The sequence below is a fragment of the Scyliorhinus canicula genome, chromosome 16 (assembly GCF_902713615.1).
Source record: "Scyliorhinus canicula chromosome 16, sScyCan1.1, whole genome shotgun sequence".
NCBI lineage: Eukaryota > Metazoa > Chordata > Chondrichthyes > Carcharhiniformes > Scyliorhinidae > Scyliorhinus > Scyliorhinus canicula.
The window spans coordinates 113,975,291-113,994,488 of record NC_052161.1 but is presented as its reverse complement, the minus strand read 5'-3'; the positions used below and the strand labels follow the sequence as shown (position 1 = coordinate 113,994,488).

Below are 19,198 nucleotides of genomic sequence, written 5' to 3'. Positions count from 1 at the left end.
GTTTTGAACAAAAGGAAAGAAAAGACACAGCAGGTGTGCCCTCGCTCCAGCACAGCCAGCTCCGGCCTTCCCTATATTATACGGAGTGGTGAAAAAAAATAATTTGCATTTTAATGGAACCACATCTCAGCCACCTCACGCACTTCACATACAAATGAAGCACTTTGAAATGTACTGATTATTAGGCGAAGGCTGCAGCCATTTCGCACACAGCCAAGTCTATTAAACGGCGATGAGGTGAATTAAACTCCTGCCTTCTACCATCGATGCTTATCAAAGCAGCATTCACACTTGGGCAAATCGCTGACTATGTCGTTCCCTCTCAAATCTGTGTTCCCCTTTCTTGCAGTTCAATGTATGAAACCATCCGAAATTACAGGAGGAGATGTACGAGGCAAGTTGTTGTGTTGTTGTTTTTTTTTAAAAACAGAGGTTAGTGGGTGCCTGGAACTCGCTGCCGGAGGAGGTAGTGGAAGCCAGGACAATAGTTGAAGGGGCATCTTGATAAATACATGAATAGGTATAGGTTGGGAATAGAGGGATACGGATCCCGGAAGTGTAGAAGATTTTAGTTTAGACGGGCAGCATGGTCGGCACAGGCTTGGAGGGCCGAAGGGCCTGTTCCTCTGCTGTACTTTTTTTTTGTTCTTTGTTAAATCACAAATCAGCCCTTACTAAAATCACAAATTACTTGCATCCTACGTGACGGTGATAAACTATCCTCTTCATCCTTCTCAATCAGAATGCAGCCTTTGACATGATTGACCCACACCATTGTCTAACCACACCACCCTCTCGCCTTCTGCTCAATGGGACAAGCCTCGCCTGGTCCATCCAGTCAAAGCAAACAAAAACCTACAATGGTTTCTCATCACACGCTGGAGCCCACCCGGGACCTATCCTGGGTCTGCTTCTATTTCTCACGTGCACACTTCCCAACATTATCACTGTCCAAAACATACACTGACGCCACATGACTTTGCCCCCCTGCCCCCCCGGTCTCCAGTCCTCGAGACCAACTGTTCCCTAGTCACCATCATAGATTACATAGAATTTACAGTGCAGAAGGAGGCCATTCGGCCCATCGAGTCTGCACTGGCTCCTGGAAAGAGCACCCTACCCAAGGTTAACACCTCCACCCTATCCCCATAACCCAGTAACCCCACCCAAAACGAAGGGCAATTTTGGACACGAAGGGCAATTGGCCATGCTAAATTGCCCGTAGTGTCCTAAAAAAGTAAGGTTGGGTTACAGGTATAGGGTGGATACGTGGGTTTGAGTAGGGTGATCATTGCTCGGCACAACATCGAGGGCCGAAGGGCCTGTTCTGTGCTGTACTGTTCTATGTTATCATGGCCAATCCACCTAACCGGCACATCTTTGGACTGTGGGAGGAAACCGGAGCACCCGGAGGAAACCCACGCACACACGGGGAGGATGTGCAGACTCCGCACAGACAGTGACCCAAGCCGGAATCGAACCTGGGACCCTGGAGCTGTGAAGCGATTGTGCTAACCACAATGCTACATGCTGCCCCCTTCACCCCTCTCTCTGGCTGAACCAGACCTTGTGTCCTCTCTGATCCCAAGTTGAGCTGCTGACCGCACCCCATATTCTCTTCCATGGCCGTCAACTAACAACTCCATAATGTTGCCCATCACTGCTACACTACCCTAAATCAATCTGAATCAGGCTCAACCATTACCTCATTATTGGCTCCTGATCCAGCAAAACAACTTACATTAAATGTAACGAAATGTCCCAAGGTGCATCTCGAGCATTAGAAAACAAAGTGTGATACTGAGCCACATCAGGAGATAGTAGTGTCAGATGATCAAAGCTAAGTCACGGTAGGCATCTTAAAAGGGGGAGGGAAGTAACAGAGGGACTTCCTAGCTTGGGACGGAGACATTGTAAAATTCCCGTCTTTGTTTTCAATTCTGGCAGAGACTCACTGGCTCCATAATCCCCAGCAATTCCCAAAACCCAGCCTTTCCGGCCTCAAGCAACCTCAATTTTTATTGTTTCGTCATTGGTGGCTATGCCTTCAGCTATCAAAACCCAAAGTTCTAGAATTCTTGCTCTCCTTTTAAGACTCACTTTGGTCATTCGGAGTGAGCTTTTGGTCACCTGACCTAATACCTTATGTAGTTCGATGTCAAACTTTATTCAATAACAGATGCCCGAGGCACCTTTTTACAATGTTAAAGGCGCTATACAAATGCTAGCTGTTATAATAGTTTGCCATTTTCACTTCTTTTGACAGCACTGTGTCGCAGTGGGCTAGCCCTGTAGCCTCACAGCGCCGAGGTCCCAGGTTCGATCCCGTCTCTGGGTCACTGTCCGTGTGGAGTTTGCACATTCTCCCCGTGTTTGCGTGGGTTTCGCCCCCACAACCCAAAGATGTGCAGGGTAATTGCCCCTTAATTGGAAAAAATGAATTGGGTACTCTAAATTTATTTATTTTTTAAAATTCACTTATTTTAATTCATTAAAGAACCGCACGGCGGTTCAGCTGGCTAGATGGCCAGTACAGATCAGATTAATGCCAACGGCATGGGATTCGATCCCCGATCTGGTTGTAGCGGATTTGGGACCTGCCTCCTTGCCCTACCCGTGGCGCTGGCCGTGATGCTGTGTGGCTGAACTGCCTTCGGGCACAGAGCTCGAGAAGAAAATGCACCCCACACTGGGCACACTGTCACAAGAGCCTTTGTGGTAACAGATTTTCCACTTTCAATAACCTCAGAACGTGGCCCCTTATCCATTTTCTGGCCGGGGGAAGTTGCTCAAGAAAAAAAAAATAATAAATAAATTGCACTGATTGAAAAAATTATTTTGGATTTTGATATGATCAAAGGTTAAAAATCCTAGTGCTAAAAATGGGTGGGGGCTTAATTTTTAAAAAGTCTTGTTGGAGCGGTCTCCTGCCACTGTCTTAGGTTTACCACCAATATAATAAGAGTATCACATCAACACCAAATACATGGTGAGGAGCCAGAATTTATATTGTGTTGGTTTTGGTTGAGGGAGAACTATTAACTGGTCACCCGTATTCAGGTAGCACCAAAGGATCTTTCAAACCCACTTAGACAGGCGGCACCGTTGTTTAATACCCCCTCTGAAAGGCACGGTCAGCACTGGTGCAACAGCCAGTGACAAGGGTGGAGTTTAAAATCCACAAATCCAGAAAGTAAGCACATTAAAGATCCCTATTCCTTCAGCCAGTCTCCAGAACACATCCAAGGAAGCCACAGTAACAGGCCATTTGGCTCCACTGGCCCATGTCAGTGTTTATTTTCCACATGGGGAGGGGAAGACACATTTGTTATGAGAGGAGTCTGTGCATCTGCCCACGGCAGTATTGGTAGCGCTGCCCACCAGGTGGAGATGGTCCATTTCTTTACACAGAGGATCCTCCATTGTGTTATATTGCACTACCGCTAGAGCTCCAGTGGCGCAATCAGTACGGGTTGGTTTAGCACACTGGGCTAAATCGCTGGCTTTCAAAGCAGACCCAGGCAGGCCAGCAGCACGGTTCAATTCCCGTACCAGCCTCCCCTAACAGGTGCCGGAATTTGGCGACTAGGGGCTTTTCACAGTAACTTCATTGAAGCCTACTCGTGACAATAAGCAATTTTCATTTTCATTTTTCAGTTAGCGCGCGCTACTTATATGTTGCACTACCGCTGGGATGGAATAGAATGGATTCAGAACAGATCCAAGATCAGGCATTTGTCAGCCATCAGCTACAGAATTATATTCAACTGCAATCCATAACTGCGTGGCTCAGAATACTGCTCACTCGATCATTACCACCAAGCAGGACCGGGGAGGGTTCCTCTAACAAGGGGGTGAAAGATTATCGGGGTGACATCTTCAGACAGAAGTGTTGGGCGGATGATCCATCCCAGCCTCCTCCCGAGATCCTCACCCCCCCAGATGCCAGTATTCTGTCATTTCGAATCACTTAACAGCTGAAGCCACTGGATGCAACGAAGGCCATCAGCCCAGACATTATCCCAGCTGTAGCACTGAAGACTTATGCTCCAGAACTTGCTGCGCCCCTCATCAAGCTGTTCCAGTACAGGGACAACGCTGGTATCTACCCAGCGATGTGAAAAATTGCCTAGGCATACGCTGGTCACAAAAATCAGGACAAATCCAATTCAGCCAATTACTGTCCCATCAGCCCACTCAAAATTAAACTGATGGTAGCTATCAATAACCTGCTCAGCTCATGTTCCGCCAGGACCACTCAGCTCCTGGACTTGGTTGCAACATGATCAAACGAGCCGAATTCCAAAGCTAGAGACGAGGGCTACTGCCATTGACAGCATTTGACCGAGCTTCATATCCAGGCATCCTAGTTAAGTTTAAACCAATATGGATTGGTGGAAAACTGCCAGGAGTCCTGCCTAGCACAAAGGAAGATGGTTGTAGCACAAAGGAAGATGGCTGTGGTCACCGAGAAGTAAATTTTCACCGTGTCATAGCATCGCTGCAAAATTCCTCAGGGTTGTGTCCTGGGCCCAACCATATTCAACTGCTTCATCAGTGACCTTTCCCTCCATCATAAGGTCTCGAGTTGGGGTGTTCAATGATTGTTGAACAGTATTAAGTACCATTCTCAACTCCCAAGATCATAGAATTCACTGTGCAGAAGTAGGCCATTTGGCCCATCGAGTCTGCACCGGTGCTTGGAAAGAGCACCCTACTTGAAATGAAACAAAACTTAAACCCACACTTCCAACCTATCCCTGTAACCCAGTAAACCCACCTAACCTGTTTTGGACACCAATTGGACATGCAATTTAGCATGGTCAATCCACCTAACCTGCACATCTTTGGACTGTGGGAGGAAATCGGAGCACCCGGAGGAAACCCACGCAAACACGGGAAGAACATGCAGGCTCCTCACAGACAGCAATCCAAGCCGGGAATTGAACCCGGGACCCTGGAGCTGTGAATCAACTGGGTTAACCACTGTGCTACAGATAATGAAGCAGTCCATGCCTGCCTGCATAAAGACCTGGGCAACATTCAGGCGAGAGTTGATGTGAAATGAATGTTCCTTGCCACTAAAATGGCAAACAATGACCATCTCCAACAGGAGAAAATCGGACCATCTCCTTGACATTCAACAACATTTACCATCGCTGAAACTCCCCAGCTTCAATACAGAATCCCTACATTGCAGAAGGAGGCCATTCACACCATTGAGTCTACACCCACCCTCTGAAATAGCACACTACCCATGTCCACTCCCCCACTCTATACCTGTAACCCCATGTAACCTGTTGGATACTAAGGGACAATTTAGAATGGCCGTTCAACCTAACTGACACATCTTTGGTCGGAAACCCACGCAGACACGGGCAGAACGTACAAACTCCACAGTCACCCAAGGCTGGGATTGAACCCAGGTCCTGGTGCTGTGAGGCGAGCAGTGCTAACCACTGTGCCATCCATATCCTGGGGGTGACCATTGACAAGAATGTTATAACGTCATGGTTAGAAGGTGAGGTCAGAGACTGGGACACTGACAATCGCTCACCTCCTGACTCCTCCAAACCAATCCACCATCAACAAGGCACAAACGAGGCATGCGATGGAACACTCTCCACTTGCCTAAACAACGCAGCTTTAACACCATCTAGGACAAAACAGCCCGCTTTTTTGGCAACTAAACTAATGTGAGGGCAGCACGGTGGCCTAGTGGTTAGCACAACCGCCTCACGGCACTGAGGTCCCAGGTTCGATCCCGGCTCTGGGTCACTGTCCGTGTGGAGTTTGCACATTCTCCCCGTGTCTGCGTGGGTTTCGCCCCCACAACCCAAAAATGTGCAGAGTAGGTGGATTGGCCACGCTAAATTGCCCCTTAATTGGAAAAAATAATTGGGTAATCGAAATTTAAAAAAAAAAATGTGACCTCTGGCATTCGGAATGGCAAGGGACAGCTGATGCAGGGAGACATGCAACAGCTGCAAGTTCCCCTCCAATTCACTCAAAAGTCTTGATTGGAAACATAATCACCATTCCTTCACTGTCACATGATGAGAATCCTGGAACTCCCTCCCTAACAGCACTGTAGATGTACCTACACCACATGGACTGCAGTGGCTCAAGGTGGCAAGCACACCACCTTCTCAGCCACAATTGGGGATGGGCAATAAATACTGACCTCGTCAGCAACGCCCACACTCAATGAATTAATGAAAAATAAAGTCTCACAGAGAGAGCCAACATGAGTAATTGTGTAACTATTTCCTCCTCCATATCTAGGTACACAGTGACTTTAGAAACTGATGGATAAAGACATCCAAAAATTAACATACAAGCTGGAGGAGACTCAGATAAATAGTGTCCTCAAATGGAATCAGTTTGACAAATTGGATCAGGCGTTTATTTCAGAATCACTGGTACAACTCAGCTAACCCAAAAAAAATAAGCCAGCACTCGCAAGCATTTTGCCCCTTCGCTGCTAGAAGGGCTGAAACACAGTGAAACAGAACTCCAGGGTTGTAACTCGACCTGAAGGAGTGACTCATTGCCACTGTTAAAAATTGTTCAGACTGGAAAGGCAAATCTGACTGAAATTACCCACTCCAAAACTCTGGGTACTTTAAAAAAATAAAACTCCTGCTCAGGGCCCAAAAGGAGGGACAACAAAAATAAGCAATAGCCACCCTTCAATTAATTAATCAGCTCTAAACTGGTACTGGCACTTTGACACACTCGGGACGAATTTTAATAAGGGTTTAATTTCACCAACCCCAACCCCAGGAAAGAGGCCATTCGGCCCCCGGTGACTCTTTGAAAGAGGTAATCCTAGGTTTGAGGGCAAGGGCGTCTCCCGAAAGGTAGCCGACAAATCAGAGATTTAAGAAAAATAAACAGGTAGATCATCAGTAAGGCTGGGTTTTTACACTGGAGGACAGAAATAAAAAAACTCCAGAGATTTGAAATTCAGCAAAGTGAGTCTTCACAAGAGATGGGGGGTTGGATTCCAGTGATGTCCAGCGTTCGGGAGAAAGCGCGTGTGCATTATACACGGGCGGGGGTGTACAAGGGACTTCCACTGACACAGATCAGTATGACCCAGGACATGACATTGACCAAAAAGCAATTTCTGGTGAAACCTCCCGCCCAACCTCTGTTGCGACAGCCCCGTGTAACCGCGAAAATATAATGTGGACACATCCGGATTAGGCATTGTAGGACCTAATGTAACCTTTCCTCTTTTTGTAAAGCTTTACTTTGGAGGTCAGAAACTCCCCAACAAAATAAAAACTTTTTTAAAAAGTTGCGAACTTACATGAAAGGGCGAAACTGAAAGAAATCGCTGGGAAACGAGGGTTGTTTTTGAATCACCCCCTTTGCTATCGACCTTGCCCAGAAATCTCCCAAGTTGGAGGCAGTTTGAAAAGTTGGGGAAACTTTATTTCAAGTTGGCAGACTTTGCTCCTTTGTCACGGCTCCGGCTCCATTCCTCACTCACCTTTCACTCCCATGTTTGCTGAACTGGTTTGCGGTTTTTGTTCCCCTCTTTCAACCCCCCCTCCTCTTCTCCCAAGTTTTGCATCCACTCCCTCGCACGGTAGCTGGTTCCGTTTCTCCACGATCTTGCTTTTTAATCAGCAGTGGGGACTGCTGGCTCCACCTTCCTGCGGGGTCCTACATCCCAGCCGGGCTCACAGCCACCTCCAACTCGCTCCATCCCATATCTTGCACCCTCCTGCTGGCTGGACTGGAAATCTGAAACCGGGGCAGAAAAGGCTGCGAATACACAGCAGCTCGCCTGAATCTGAAATCAGCAAAGAGGCGTAACCTTTGTCAGCAACTCAAACATCGTCAAAGTAAGTCTGCCCCCTCCCACCTAAATAACATGTGGGCGCGCCCATCCCTAATTCCCCAGGACTGAGTGGTTTGCTGGGCCATTTCAGCGGGCAGTTAAGAGTCAACCACATTGCTGTTTTTTTAAGAGTCACATATGGGTCAGACCAGGTAAGGGCGGCAGATTTCCTTCCCTACAGGACATTAGTAAACCAGATGGAAGTTTTCACAACAATTGTTGACACTGTTAAAGAGCTATAGAGTTTTATAGCACAGAAAAAGGCCATTTGGCACATCGAGTCTGCACCAACCCATGGAAAGATCACTCTACCTGAGCCCACACCAGCCCAGTAACCCCCTCTAACCTTTTTTGAACACTAAGGGCAATTTAGCATGGCCTAACCTGCACATCTTTGGACTGTGGGAGGAAACCGGAGCACCCGGAGGAAACCCACGCAGACACGGGGAGAACGTGCCGACTCCACACAGACAGTCACCCAACCCGGGAATTGAACCTGGGACCCTGGAGCTGTGAAGCAACAGGGCTACCCACTGGGCTGCCATGCTGCCCACGGTGCAATCGTTCAAGAAGGCAGCTCACCAACACCTTCTCAAGGGCAATTAGGGATGGGCAACAAATGCTGGCCTAGCCAGCGACACCCACATCCCGTAAAAATTATTTTCTAAAACATTCATATGTTCAAGATCAATATTCCTTCAAATTTCGTGCTGGGAAAACATTTCCTCCTGTGTTCAGGCCTACACTTCTGTGGATTGAAAACAGGGCAAGTGGTAATAATCCAGAGGCTAATTCTCTGCACTGTAAATTCTATGATCTATGATTAGTCCATGTGGTGTAGGTACACCCACTGTGCTGTTATGGAAGAGCTTTCAGGAATTTGACCCAGTGACAGTGAAGGAACAGGTCCAAGTCAGGGTGGTGAGTATCTTGGAGGGGAACATCCAGGTGGTGGGGTTCCCAGGCATCTGCTGCCCTTGTTCTTCTAGATGGTAGTGGTCGTGGGCAGGATTCTTCGGAAACTGGCGGGGCGGGCAACTCCGGCGCGAAGGAGTGGCGTGAATCACTCCAGCGTCGGGCCGCCCTGAAGGTGTGAATCCTCCACACCTTCAGGGGCTAGGCTGGCCCCGACATGGTTTGCGCCATGCCGGCTGGCGTGGAAGGGGCTTGGCGCCATACGAACCAGCGGCAATGTTGGCGCATGCACGTGAGTGCCAGTATGTGCTGGCATCAGCCCAGCGCATGCACAGGTGGGGGGGTTGGTCACCACACCGGCCATGGCAGACCGGTACACCAGCCCGCGCGGAGGAATAGAGTGCCCCCATGTTCGGTGGGCTCCGATCGCGGGCCAGACCACCACGGGGCCACCCCCGGGGCCAGATCCCCAAGTCCCGCCGGTAAGTACCTGTCGTAACATATGCCGGCGGGGCAGGACAAAAACGGGCGGCCACCCGGCCCATCATGGCTGCCAACAGCCCCCGACCGGCGCGATTCCCGCCCCCGCCAAATCCCCGGCGCCAGAGAATTTGGCAGCCGGCAGGGCGGGATTCACGCTGCAACCCCCCGGCGATTCTCCGACCTGGCAGGGGGTCAGAGAATCCCGCCCCATGTGTTTGGAAGGTGTTGTCTAAGGAGCCTTGGTGAGTTACTGTAGTGCATCGTGTAGATTGTACCCACTGCGGCTACTGTGCGTCAGTGGCGGAGGAAGCGAATGTTTGTGGAAGGGGTGCCAATTAAGTGGGTTGCTTTGTCCTGGATGGTATCAAGCTTCTTACGTGTTGTTGGAGCTCATTAGGGGGGTTGGGGGCCGGGAGGGTTGGGGGGTGGGGCACTGTGAGTGTTAATGGGGACTATGGGTGATTCCTGATTCCTTTTTGTTATTTGTTTATGTGAACATGCGAGCCAATGTCTGAGGTTTGGTGGGGGGATGGGATCGTTGTTATTGATATGGGGATTGACATTACATTCGTTCCTGATTATTGTTTAGTGTTGGGTGTAAATTTGGGAGCAAATGTGAAAAAGGAGAATAAAAAATATTTTTAAAGAAATGTTGTTGGAGCGGTACTTATCTAGGCAACTGGGGAATATTCCATCACACTTCTGACTTGTGCATTGTAGGTGGTGGACATGCTTTGGGGAGTCAGGAGGTGAGTTACTCGCTGCAGGATTCCTAGACTCTGACCTGCTCTTAGAACATAGAACAGTACAGCACAGAACAGGCCCTTCGGCCCTCAATGTTGTGCCGAGCCATGATCACACTACTCAAACCCATGTATCCACCCTATACCCGTAACCCAACAACCCCCCCCCTTAACCTTACTTTTTTTAGGACACTACGGGCAATTTAGCATGGCCAATCCACCTAACCCGCACATCTTTGGACTGTGGGAGGAAACCGGAGCACCCGGAGGAAACCCACGCACACACGGGGAGGACGTGCAGACTCCGCACAGACAGTGACCCAGCCGGGAATCGAACCTGGGACCCTGGAGCTGTGAAGCATTTATGCTAACCACCATGCTACCGTGCTGCCCTCTTGTAGCCACAGTATTTATATGGCTGGTCCAGTTCAGTTTCTGCACAATGGTAACCCCCCAGAATGTTGATAGTGGGGAATTCAGTAATGGTAATGCCATTGAATGTCAAGGGGCGATGGTTTGATTCTCTCTTATTGGAGATGATAATTGCCTGGGACTTGTGTGGCACTTGTCAGCCCAAGACTGGATATTATTTGCCTTGCTGCATTTGGACATGGCCTGCTTCAGTATCTGCAGAATTGCGAATGGTGCTGGACATTGAGCAGTCATCAGCATCCATTCCAGATCTGACCTTATGTTGGAAGGAAGGTCATTGATGAAGCAGCTGAAGATGGTTAGGCCGAGGACACTACCCCGAGGAACTCCTGTAGTGATGCCCCGGGACTGAGATGACTGACTTCAAATAACCACAACCTTCTTCCTTTGTGCTAGGTATGACTCCAACCAGTGGAGTATTTCTCCCGATTACCATTGACTCCAGTTTTGCTAGGGCTCATTTAAGCCATGCTCGGTCAAATGTTGCCTTGATGTCAAGAGCAATCACCCTCACCTCACCACTGGAGTTCTGCTCTTTGCCCATATTTGAACCAAGGCTGTAATGAGGTCAGGAACTGAGTGACCCTGGCGGAACCAAAGCTGAGTGTCAGTGAGCAGGTTAGAGTGCTGCTTGATCGCACTGTTGATGACTCCTTCCATCACTTTGCTGATGATGGAAAGTAGACTGATGGGCGGCAATTGGCTGGGTTGGATTTGTCCAGCTTTTTATGTACAGGACCCACCTGGATAATTTTCCACATTGCCATGTGGATGTCAGTGTTGTAGCTGTACTGGAACATTGGGACCCTGGAGCTGTGAAGCATTTATGCTAACCACCATGCTACCGTGCTGCCCTCTTGTAGCCACAGTATTTATATGGCTGGTCCAGTTCAGTTTCTGCACAATGGTAACCCCCCCAGAATATTGATAGTGGGGAATTCAGTAATGGTAATGCCATTGAATGTCAAGGGGCGATGGTTTGATTCTCTCTTATTGGAGATGATAATTGCCTGGGACTTGTGTGGCACTTGTCAGCCCAAGACTGGATATTATTTGCCTTGCTGCATTTGGACATGGCCTGCTTCAGTATCTGCAGAATTGCGAATGGTGCTGGACATTGAGCAGTCATCAGCATCCATTCCAGATCTGACCTTATGTTGGAAGGAAGGTCATTGATGAAGCAGCTGAAGATGGTTAGGCCGAGGACACTACCCCGAGGAACTCCTGTAGTGATGCCCCGGGACTGAGATGACTGACTTCAAATAACCACAACCTTCTTCCTTTGTGCTAGGTATGACTCCAACCAGTGGAGTATTTCTCCCGATTACCATTGACTCCAGTTTTGCTAGGGCTCATTTAAGCCATGCTCGGTCAAATGTTGCCTTGATGTCAAGAGCAATCACCCTCACCTCACCACTGGAGTTCTGCTCTTTGCCCATATTTGAACCAAGGCTGTAATGAGGTCAGGAACTGAGTGACCCTGGCGGAACCAAAGCTGAGTGTCAGTGAGCAGGTTAGAGTGCTGCTTGATCGCACTGTTGATGACTCCTTCCATCACTTTGCTGATGATGGAAAGTAGACTGATGGGCGGCAATTGGCTGGGTTGGATTTGTCCAGCTTTTTATGTACAGGACCCACCTGGATAATTTTCCACATTGCCATGTGGATGTCAGTGTTGTAGCTGTACTGGAACAGCTTAACTAGAGCCACGGCAAGTTCTGGAGCACATGCCTTCACTACTATCACTGTAATATTGTCAGGGCCCATAGGCTTTGCAGTATCCAGTGCCTTCAGCTGATTCTTGACATCATGCGGAGTGAATCGAATTGACTGAAGCCTGGAATCTATGATGCTGGGGACCTCTGGAGGAGACTGAGATGGACATCCACTTGGCACTTCTGACTGAAGATTGCTGTGAATGCTTCAGCCTTGTCCTTTGCACAGGTGTGTTGGGCTCCTCCATCATTGAGGATGGGGATATTTATGGCGCCTCCTCCTCCTCCGGTGAGTTGTTTAATTGTCCACCACCATTCACAACTGGATGAGGCTGGACTGCAGAGCTTAGATCTAATGCGTTGGTTGTGGGATTGCTTCGCTCAGTCTATCACTTGCTGCTTACGTTGTTTGGCACTAGAAGCAGGATTTGGTCATGTGTCCCCTCGGGCCTGCTCTGTCATTCAATATGTTCACGGCTGATTTGACTGTGGCCTCACATATTCCCGCCCATCCCCACCCCTGCACCCCCAATAACCTTTGACTCCCTTATTAGTCAAGAATCATAGAACCATGGAGTTCCTAAAGCGCAGAAGGAGGCCAATCAGCCCATTGAGTCTGCACTGACCATCTGGAAGAGCACCCTACCTAGGCCCACTCCCCTGCCCTACCCCTATGACCCTACCTAACCTGTACATCTTGGGATACTAAGGAGAAATTTAGCATGGCCAATACACCTAACATAGACATCTTTGGACTCTCTCTACCTCTATCATTCCTGGCCTAAGTGCCATGATGCAAGATTGAGGAATGGCGGCCTGGCCCGCGATCGGAGCCCACCGATCCTGGCGGGCCTGTGCCGTGGGACCTCGGCACTGTGAGACTGCAGTGCTACTACTGTAGCTGTCCTCTCAGCATGTTATCATGTACACCAGTGGCTACTCTCTTCATGGATCTCACACATTCAGTCGCGGTGGACATATATCAACATTCACTCTCTAAACAAGACTTTCACAAAACCACCATCCCATCCAGACTGGAAACGTTAGCTCCCTTCTCTCTCCACAGATGCTGTCAGATCTGCTGAGATTGTCCAGCATTTTCTGTTTTTGTCCCATCTGTCTTGTTGTTCCAACCACAATCTCTGACCCTTCTGGGTAGGGCACACCACACACACAGGAGCCATACATTTCACCTAACCTCAGCGCCATCCCGTCCCATCACACCTCTTCCTTTTGTCCCCATACAAGCCAGACCTGCGCTGATGGGGAGGGACAGCAAAGTACATCGGCCGCACCAAGTTCCAGGCAGCCACAGACTCTGGCGGTCACCGTCGGGATGTGGGTCACAAGGGGGACAGGCACCTTGACCTCCCTCCAGGTGCACCACCTCCTCCAAGAATCATGCCGAGGCCTTCTGGCACCCACGAGGAGGATCAGCATTAGTCAGACACACCGGGGACTTCCACTCAGGACAATCAAAGGGCGTTCAGCCGCTCACAGACCCCTGTGCCTGCACCAACTCCAGAAGTGCAAGCTGCTCAAGGTGCTTCTCCTTGAGCAGGAGACCCTTATGAGGCCGGGTCTCCCCAGGGCTCGGCCCACCAGAGGATGTCCATCAAGGTGATCACAGGCATCAGGATGTATAATCAGCAGGCTACCTCAACCCCTGCTCCAGGTGTTGGAGCTGCATAAGGTTTAGTGATAGGGTTAGGAACAATTTTGAAGTTTTGAAGTCACTGTAGACCGAGTGGTCACATGATGACGCGGCTATACTGACTTATCCTGTTTTACCGAGTCTGTCTTCCCAGTACTTTTCTGAAGCCACCAACACTGCGACTTTGTGTGTCCAACTTTATTACAATGAAAACACTTCAGTTTTCTTATCTCTCCTCCACTGTCTTTGGTTTCCCTTTTTCTCTGAGGCCCACGTTCTCCTTAACATCACCAACTAAATCTCCTTTCCATTGACCACCTGTGAATTTCTCATTTCCCCAGTTTATATCATTCACAGATTGAAATTGATGTCAAAACTCGAACTTGCTTTGTGAACCAAATCAAAATCATCTGCCATATCTGCTGCCTGTCGAGCAGTTTTAACACTTTGCTCTTCCACATGAGTTCTCACTACCGCTTGAAGTGAAACTTTAAATTCCTCCAAAATAATTGTTTCCCTAAGAGTGACATACGTTTGGTCTATTTTTAATGCTTTTATACACCCATCAACATTATTTTGTTTAATTCTTTCAAATTCTATATATGTCTGACCTGGTTCTTTCCTTACATTTTGAAGCTTTTGTCTGTAGGCTTATGGCACTTGTTCATATGGTTTTTATGATGGTCTTTGCCATTTTATAATTCCTCGATACCTCCTCTGAAAGTGATGCAAACACTTCACCAGCTCTTCCTACCAACCTTGTTTGAAACAACACTACCCACATGGACATAGAAGTCATAGAAGTTACAGTGCAGAAGGAGGCCATTCAGCCCATCGAGTCTGCACTGGCTCCTGGAAAGAGCACCCTACCCAAGCCCACACCACCCTATTCCCATAATCCCAGTAACCCCACCCAGCACTATGGGCAATTTTGGACACTACGGGCAATTTAGCATGGCCAATCCACCTAACCTGCACATCTTTGGACTGTGGGAGGAAACCGGAGCACCCAGAGGAAACCCACGCACACACAGGCAGTGACCCAAGCCGGGAATTGAACCTGGGACCCTGGAGCTGTGAAGCAATTGTGCTAACCACAATGCTACCGTGCTGGTCCTTGGCCAATTCAATTGTTTAGCCACTTTCTCAAATGAAATGAAAAAGGCTTCCACATCTTTCTCATAAAATCTTGGCAATGCCTGAATATATGAAAACATATTCCGACTAAGCGTTTGACTAGGAAGTATTTCTTCATCCTCTAGACCTTTCTCAGCTTCTGCCTTTAATTCCAACCTTTTAAGTTGATGCACCCCTTGTAGTGCCTGTTTCCGAAGTTAAAATTCTCTTTTTCCTTACTCCATTCTTCCTTTGCTAATATTTCCTCTTGTGCCTCAATCTTCCTCCTTTCTATTTCCTTTTGAAAAGTCCTCTCTTTTTCCTTTTGCTCTGCTATTGCCGACCTCTCCTTCTGCCATTGCTAATCTCTCTTTTCCTTTCAATTCCAGTTTCTTCAGTTCTATTTCAGTCTGTTTATCTATTCAATTTCTAATTGTTTAATTTGTAATTGAATTCTTGCTAATTCCAATGATTCAGGCTGTGTCTTTGGTAAATTTAAATATTGAGCTATGGCTAGTATTATCTCTACCTTCCTCATCCCTTTAGATAAGATTAACTGCAGCTTCTCCACCAAACTTAAAAGTTTTGCTTTGGTTTCCCTTTGTAAACTATTGGGAGTAATCTCTTCCACACACAGGAAAATTTTGCAACTGAAAGAGCCATCTCCAGTCACTCCATATTTCAATTTCAAGACCTGAAAGAATGCAATTGTCCCACACACACTCGCTGTCTTTAAGTTCAATTACCCCAAGCCAAACTAGGAATTATATTTGAAATCCTAGAACCGAGCCCCCAATTTTATTACAATCCCAGACCAGGCCCTAACAGTGGCTAGGACCGAAACCCCAATATTTTAGTTTATTTTGTAAGACTGTGGGGCGGCATAGTAACACAGTGGTTAGCACTGTTGCTTCACAGCACCAGGGTACCAGGTTCGATTTCCGGCTTGGGTCACTGTCTGTGCAGAGTCTGCACATTCTCCCCGTGTCTGTGGGGGTTTCCTCAGGGTGCTCCGGATATTCTTAATTCTCCCTCCGTGTACCTGAACAGGCGCCGGAATGTGGCGACGAGGGGCTTTTCACAGTAACTTCATTGCAATGTTTTTTTTCTTCTTTTTAAAAATAAATATTAGAGTACCCATTTCATTTTTTCCAATTAAGGAGCAATTTAGCATGGCCAATCTACCTAGCCTGCACATCTTTGAGTTGTGGGGGTGAAACCCACGCAGACACAGGGAGAATGTGCAAACTCCACACGGACAGTCACCCAGGGCCGGGTTCGAACCTGGGACCTCGGTGCCGTGAGGCAGCAGTGCTAACCACTGCGCCACCGTGCTGCCCTAACTTCATTGCAGTGTTAATGTACGTCTACTTGTGACAATAATAAAGATTATATTATATTGTATTATATAATGTAATATTATATTATATTATATAATGTAATATATTATATTATATTATATTGTATTATATTATAAAGAATGATTCCCTCCAGGAGCGATTGCATGAAGAAATAGGAATTTAGTATTTTTAAAATAAAACTTTATTATGAATAGAATATTAATCTCTTTAACTTCATACCCAAAAAGAACAGCTTACAATTATCCCTGAAACAATCCTACAAAATTCCCCATTAAACAACAAGAAAAGAAACATACAGCTCTCAATCCATTTTTTAAATTAGCATGGCATAAAGTAATACTTGCTTCACAGAACAGATTTTGGCTCCTTTTAGTAAGCTTTCAGAATTTGGCTGCTTCAACTTGGTTGTCTTCAGACAAGACTGCTCTGCTTCAACCATGATTACTCGTTTCTTTTTTAACTATCCAACTGGGAAAGAAAACTGTCTTTTACTTGTGGTCAAAATAAAGATTGCCAGATCAGGCTTTAACTCTTCTCCAAAGCTTTCTCAAAATGTCTCTCTGCATCCTTGACCTGCCCCCAGTACTGACATCATCTTCCCAAGCTTAAAAACAAAATAATTTTCCCAGCTGAAAACGCATTAACTTCCCAGGTACTTTTAGACTGATAAACACATTCCTCTGTTCAATGTCACCTTCTGGCTCCTAAAAGCTCCCAGGCTCTGCAAACAGGATTATTTTTAAAAACACACTAACCCCAGAAATTTTACCCTTTCATTGCCCAATACCTATAATCCTTCATTCATCACACACATACATTGTAATCCAGCTGCCATCTTGTTGCCCATCCATGTACAAATAGGGATAACACCTTTCATTAGAACAAAGGAGATTATGTGACGATTTGATGGGATGTTTAGAATTAGTTGAGCAATTGGAATGACAGATTTGAGGGGCCTAGTATGAAGGAACGCACATAAAAGGTTCTGTGCAGGAGAAGAGAAGAAATGTCCATTGCACAGAGGTTGTGAGGCTTTAAGAGTTAGTGATAGAAGGAGTAGACCATGTTGACGTTGAAGAATAGGCTGGGTAGGTGGTTTAAGGAAAAGAGGTTGGGGACAAGAGTGTGGGATTAGACACTGCTCCTGTGTAGAACAAACAAAACATGGACTGATTGGGCCAAATGACTTGTCATGTGCAGTGATTAATTTGTAAATTTCTACGAATCCTGACCTTGTCCTTACCTGACCTCCAGTTTTGAGGGGGGGGGGGGGGGGGGGGGGGGAGGGTGGTGGTGGTGGTACTGAAGACATTAGTAGCAGCTTTAGAGGAATTGGGAGTTAAACTCGAAACATTCAGGTTTCGAGGTTCAAGTCCCACTCCAGGGGTCGAGCAGAAAACTCGAGGCTAACATTCCGGAGCAGGACTGATGGGAGTGCAGAAGTATTGGAGGCCATACCCTTTGGGTGAGATGTTAAACCGAGGCTGCGCCATCCTTTCAGGTGAACAATTAAAGATGCCATGTCACTATTTCGACAGACACAGGAATGATCCCTGGGGTGCTGACCAATATTTATCCCCCACCAACGTCACAAAAACAGATAATTTCTCGTTATCACGTGACTGATTGTTAGGGTTTGTTGTGTGCATGTTGGCTGCTACAATTCCTACAATGCAGCAATGACTGCACTTCAGAAGTACTTTAACTGTAAAGTGGTTTAGGATGTCCAGTGATAGTAAAAGGCATTATATAAATGCAAATTTTTATTTTTCTCTTTCCTGGGCTGTAAGGCACTGTACTACTCAATGTACTGCATTTCCACCAAGGTCAGGCACAGTATCAAATAAAACACATGGTGAGATGGTTCAGAGACAGGAGTACACGTCTCTTGGAATAGTTGGAGTTATGTGACGTTCTTTCCTCTGTCGTTTTGGTTACATATTTGCCTGTACCGTCTACAAGATTGGATTGGATTGGATTTGTTTATTGTCACGTGTACCGAGGTACAGTGAAAAGTATTTTTCTGCAAGCAGCTCAACAGATCATTCAGTACATGGAAGAAAAGGGAATTAAACAAAATTCAAGAAAATACATGATAATACATAATAGGGCAACACAAGATATACAATGTAACTACATAAGCATTGGCATCGGTTGAAGCATACAGGGTGTAGTGTTAATGAGGTCAGTCAATAAGAGGGTCATTTAGGAGTCTGGTGACAGTGGGGAAGAAGCTGTTTTTGAGTCTGTTCGTGCGTGTTCTCAGACTTCTGTATCTCCTGCCCGATGGAAGAAGTTGGAAAAGTGAGTAAGCCGGGTGGGAGGGATCCTTGATTATGCTGCCCGCTTTCCCCCGGCAGCGGGAGGTGTAGATGGAGTCCATGGATGGGAGGCAGGTTCGTGTGATGGATTAACCAAGGCTCCTAAGGCAGCACCTTCCAAACCCATGACACTACCATCTAGAAGAGCAAGGGCAGCAGACACATGGCAATATCACCCCCTGGAGGTTCCCCTCCAAGTCACTCAGCATCCTGACTTGGAAATATATCGCCGTTCTTTCACAGTCTCTGGGTCAGAATCCTGGAACACACTCCACATCAGCACTGTGGGTGTACTTACACCACATGGAGTACAGCGGTTTAAGAAGGCAGCCCACCACCTTCTCAAGGTCAATTAAGGATGTGCATTAAATGTTGTTCTAGCCAGGGACACCCACGTCCTGTAAATTAATTTTAAGAAACACACATATGTTGAAATTGGCCGATTCCAACCCTGAGATTACATCTCCCATTGTTAAACAGACCTCCTGATAAATAATCACTAAACAATAACCAATGTCTCTTTCCTACTTGGCTGATAACCTGATCTAATCTCACAACAAATGCAATTACTCCTAGCGCAAGCTCTCCATTGCAGGAAGAGTA

At 47.1% G+C, this 19,198-nt stretch overlaps 1 protein-coding gene across 1 annotated transcript in view; it reads right to left on the bottom strand.

Annotated features, from left to right (window-relative positions):
* The window catches only part of tmem51a (transmembrane protein 51a), a 48,083-nt gene extending 40,243 nt beyond the window's left edge, over positions 1–7,840 (bottom strand). The window contains exon 1 of the mRNA XM_038822095.1: positions 7,502–7,840. The gene's annotated coding sequence lies outside the window, so the exon portion shown is untranslated. The remainder of the gene's footprint in view (positions 1–7,501) is intronic.
* Between the last annotated feature and the right edge of the window lie 11,358 nt (positions 7,841–19,198).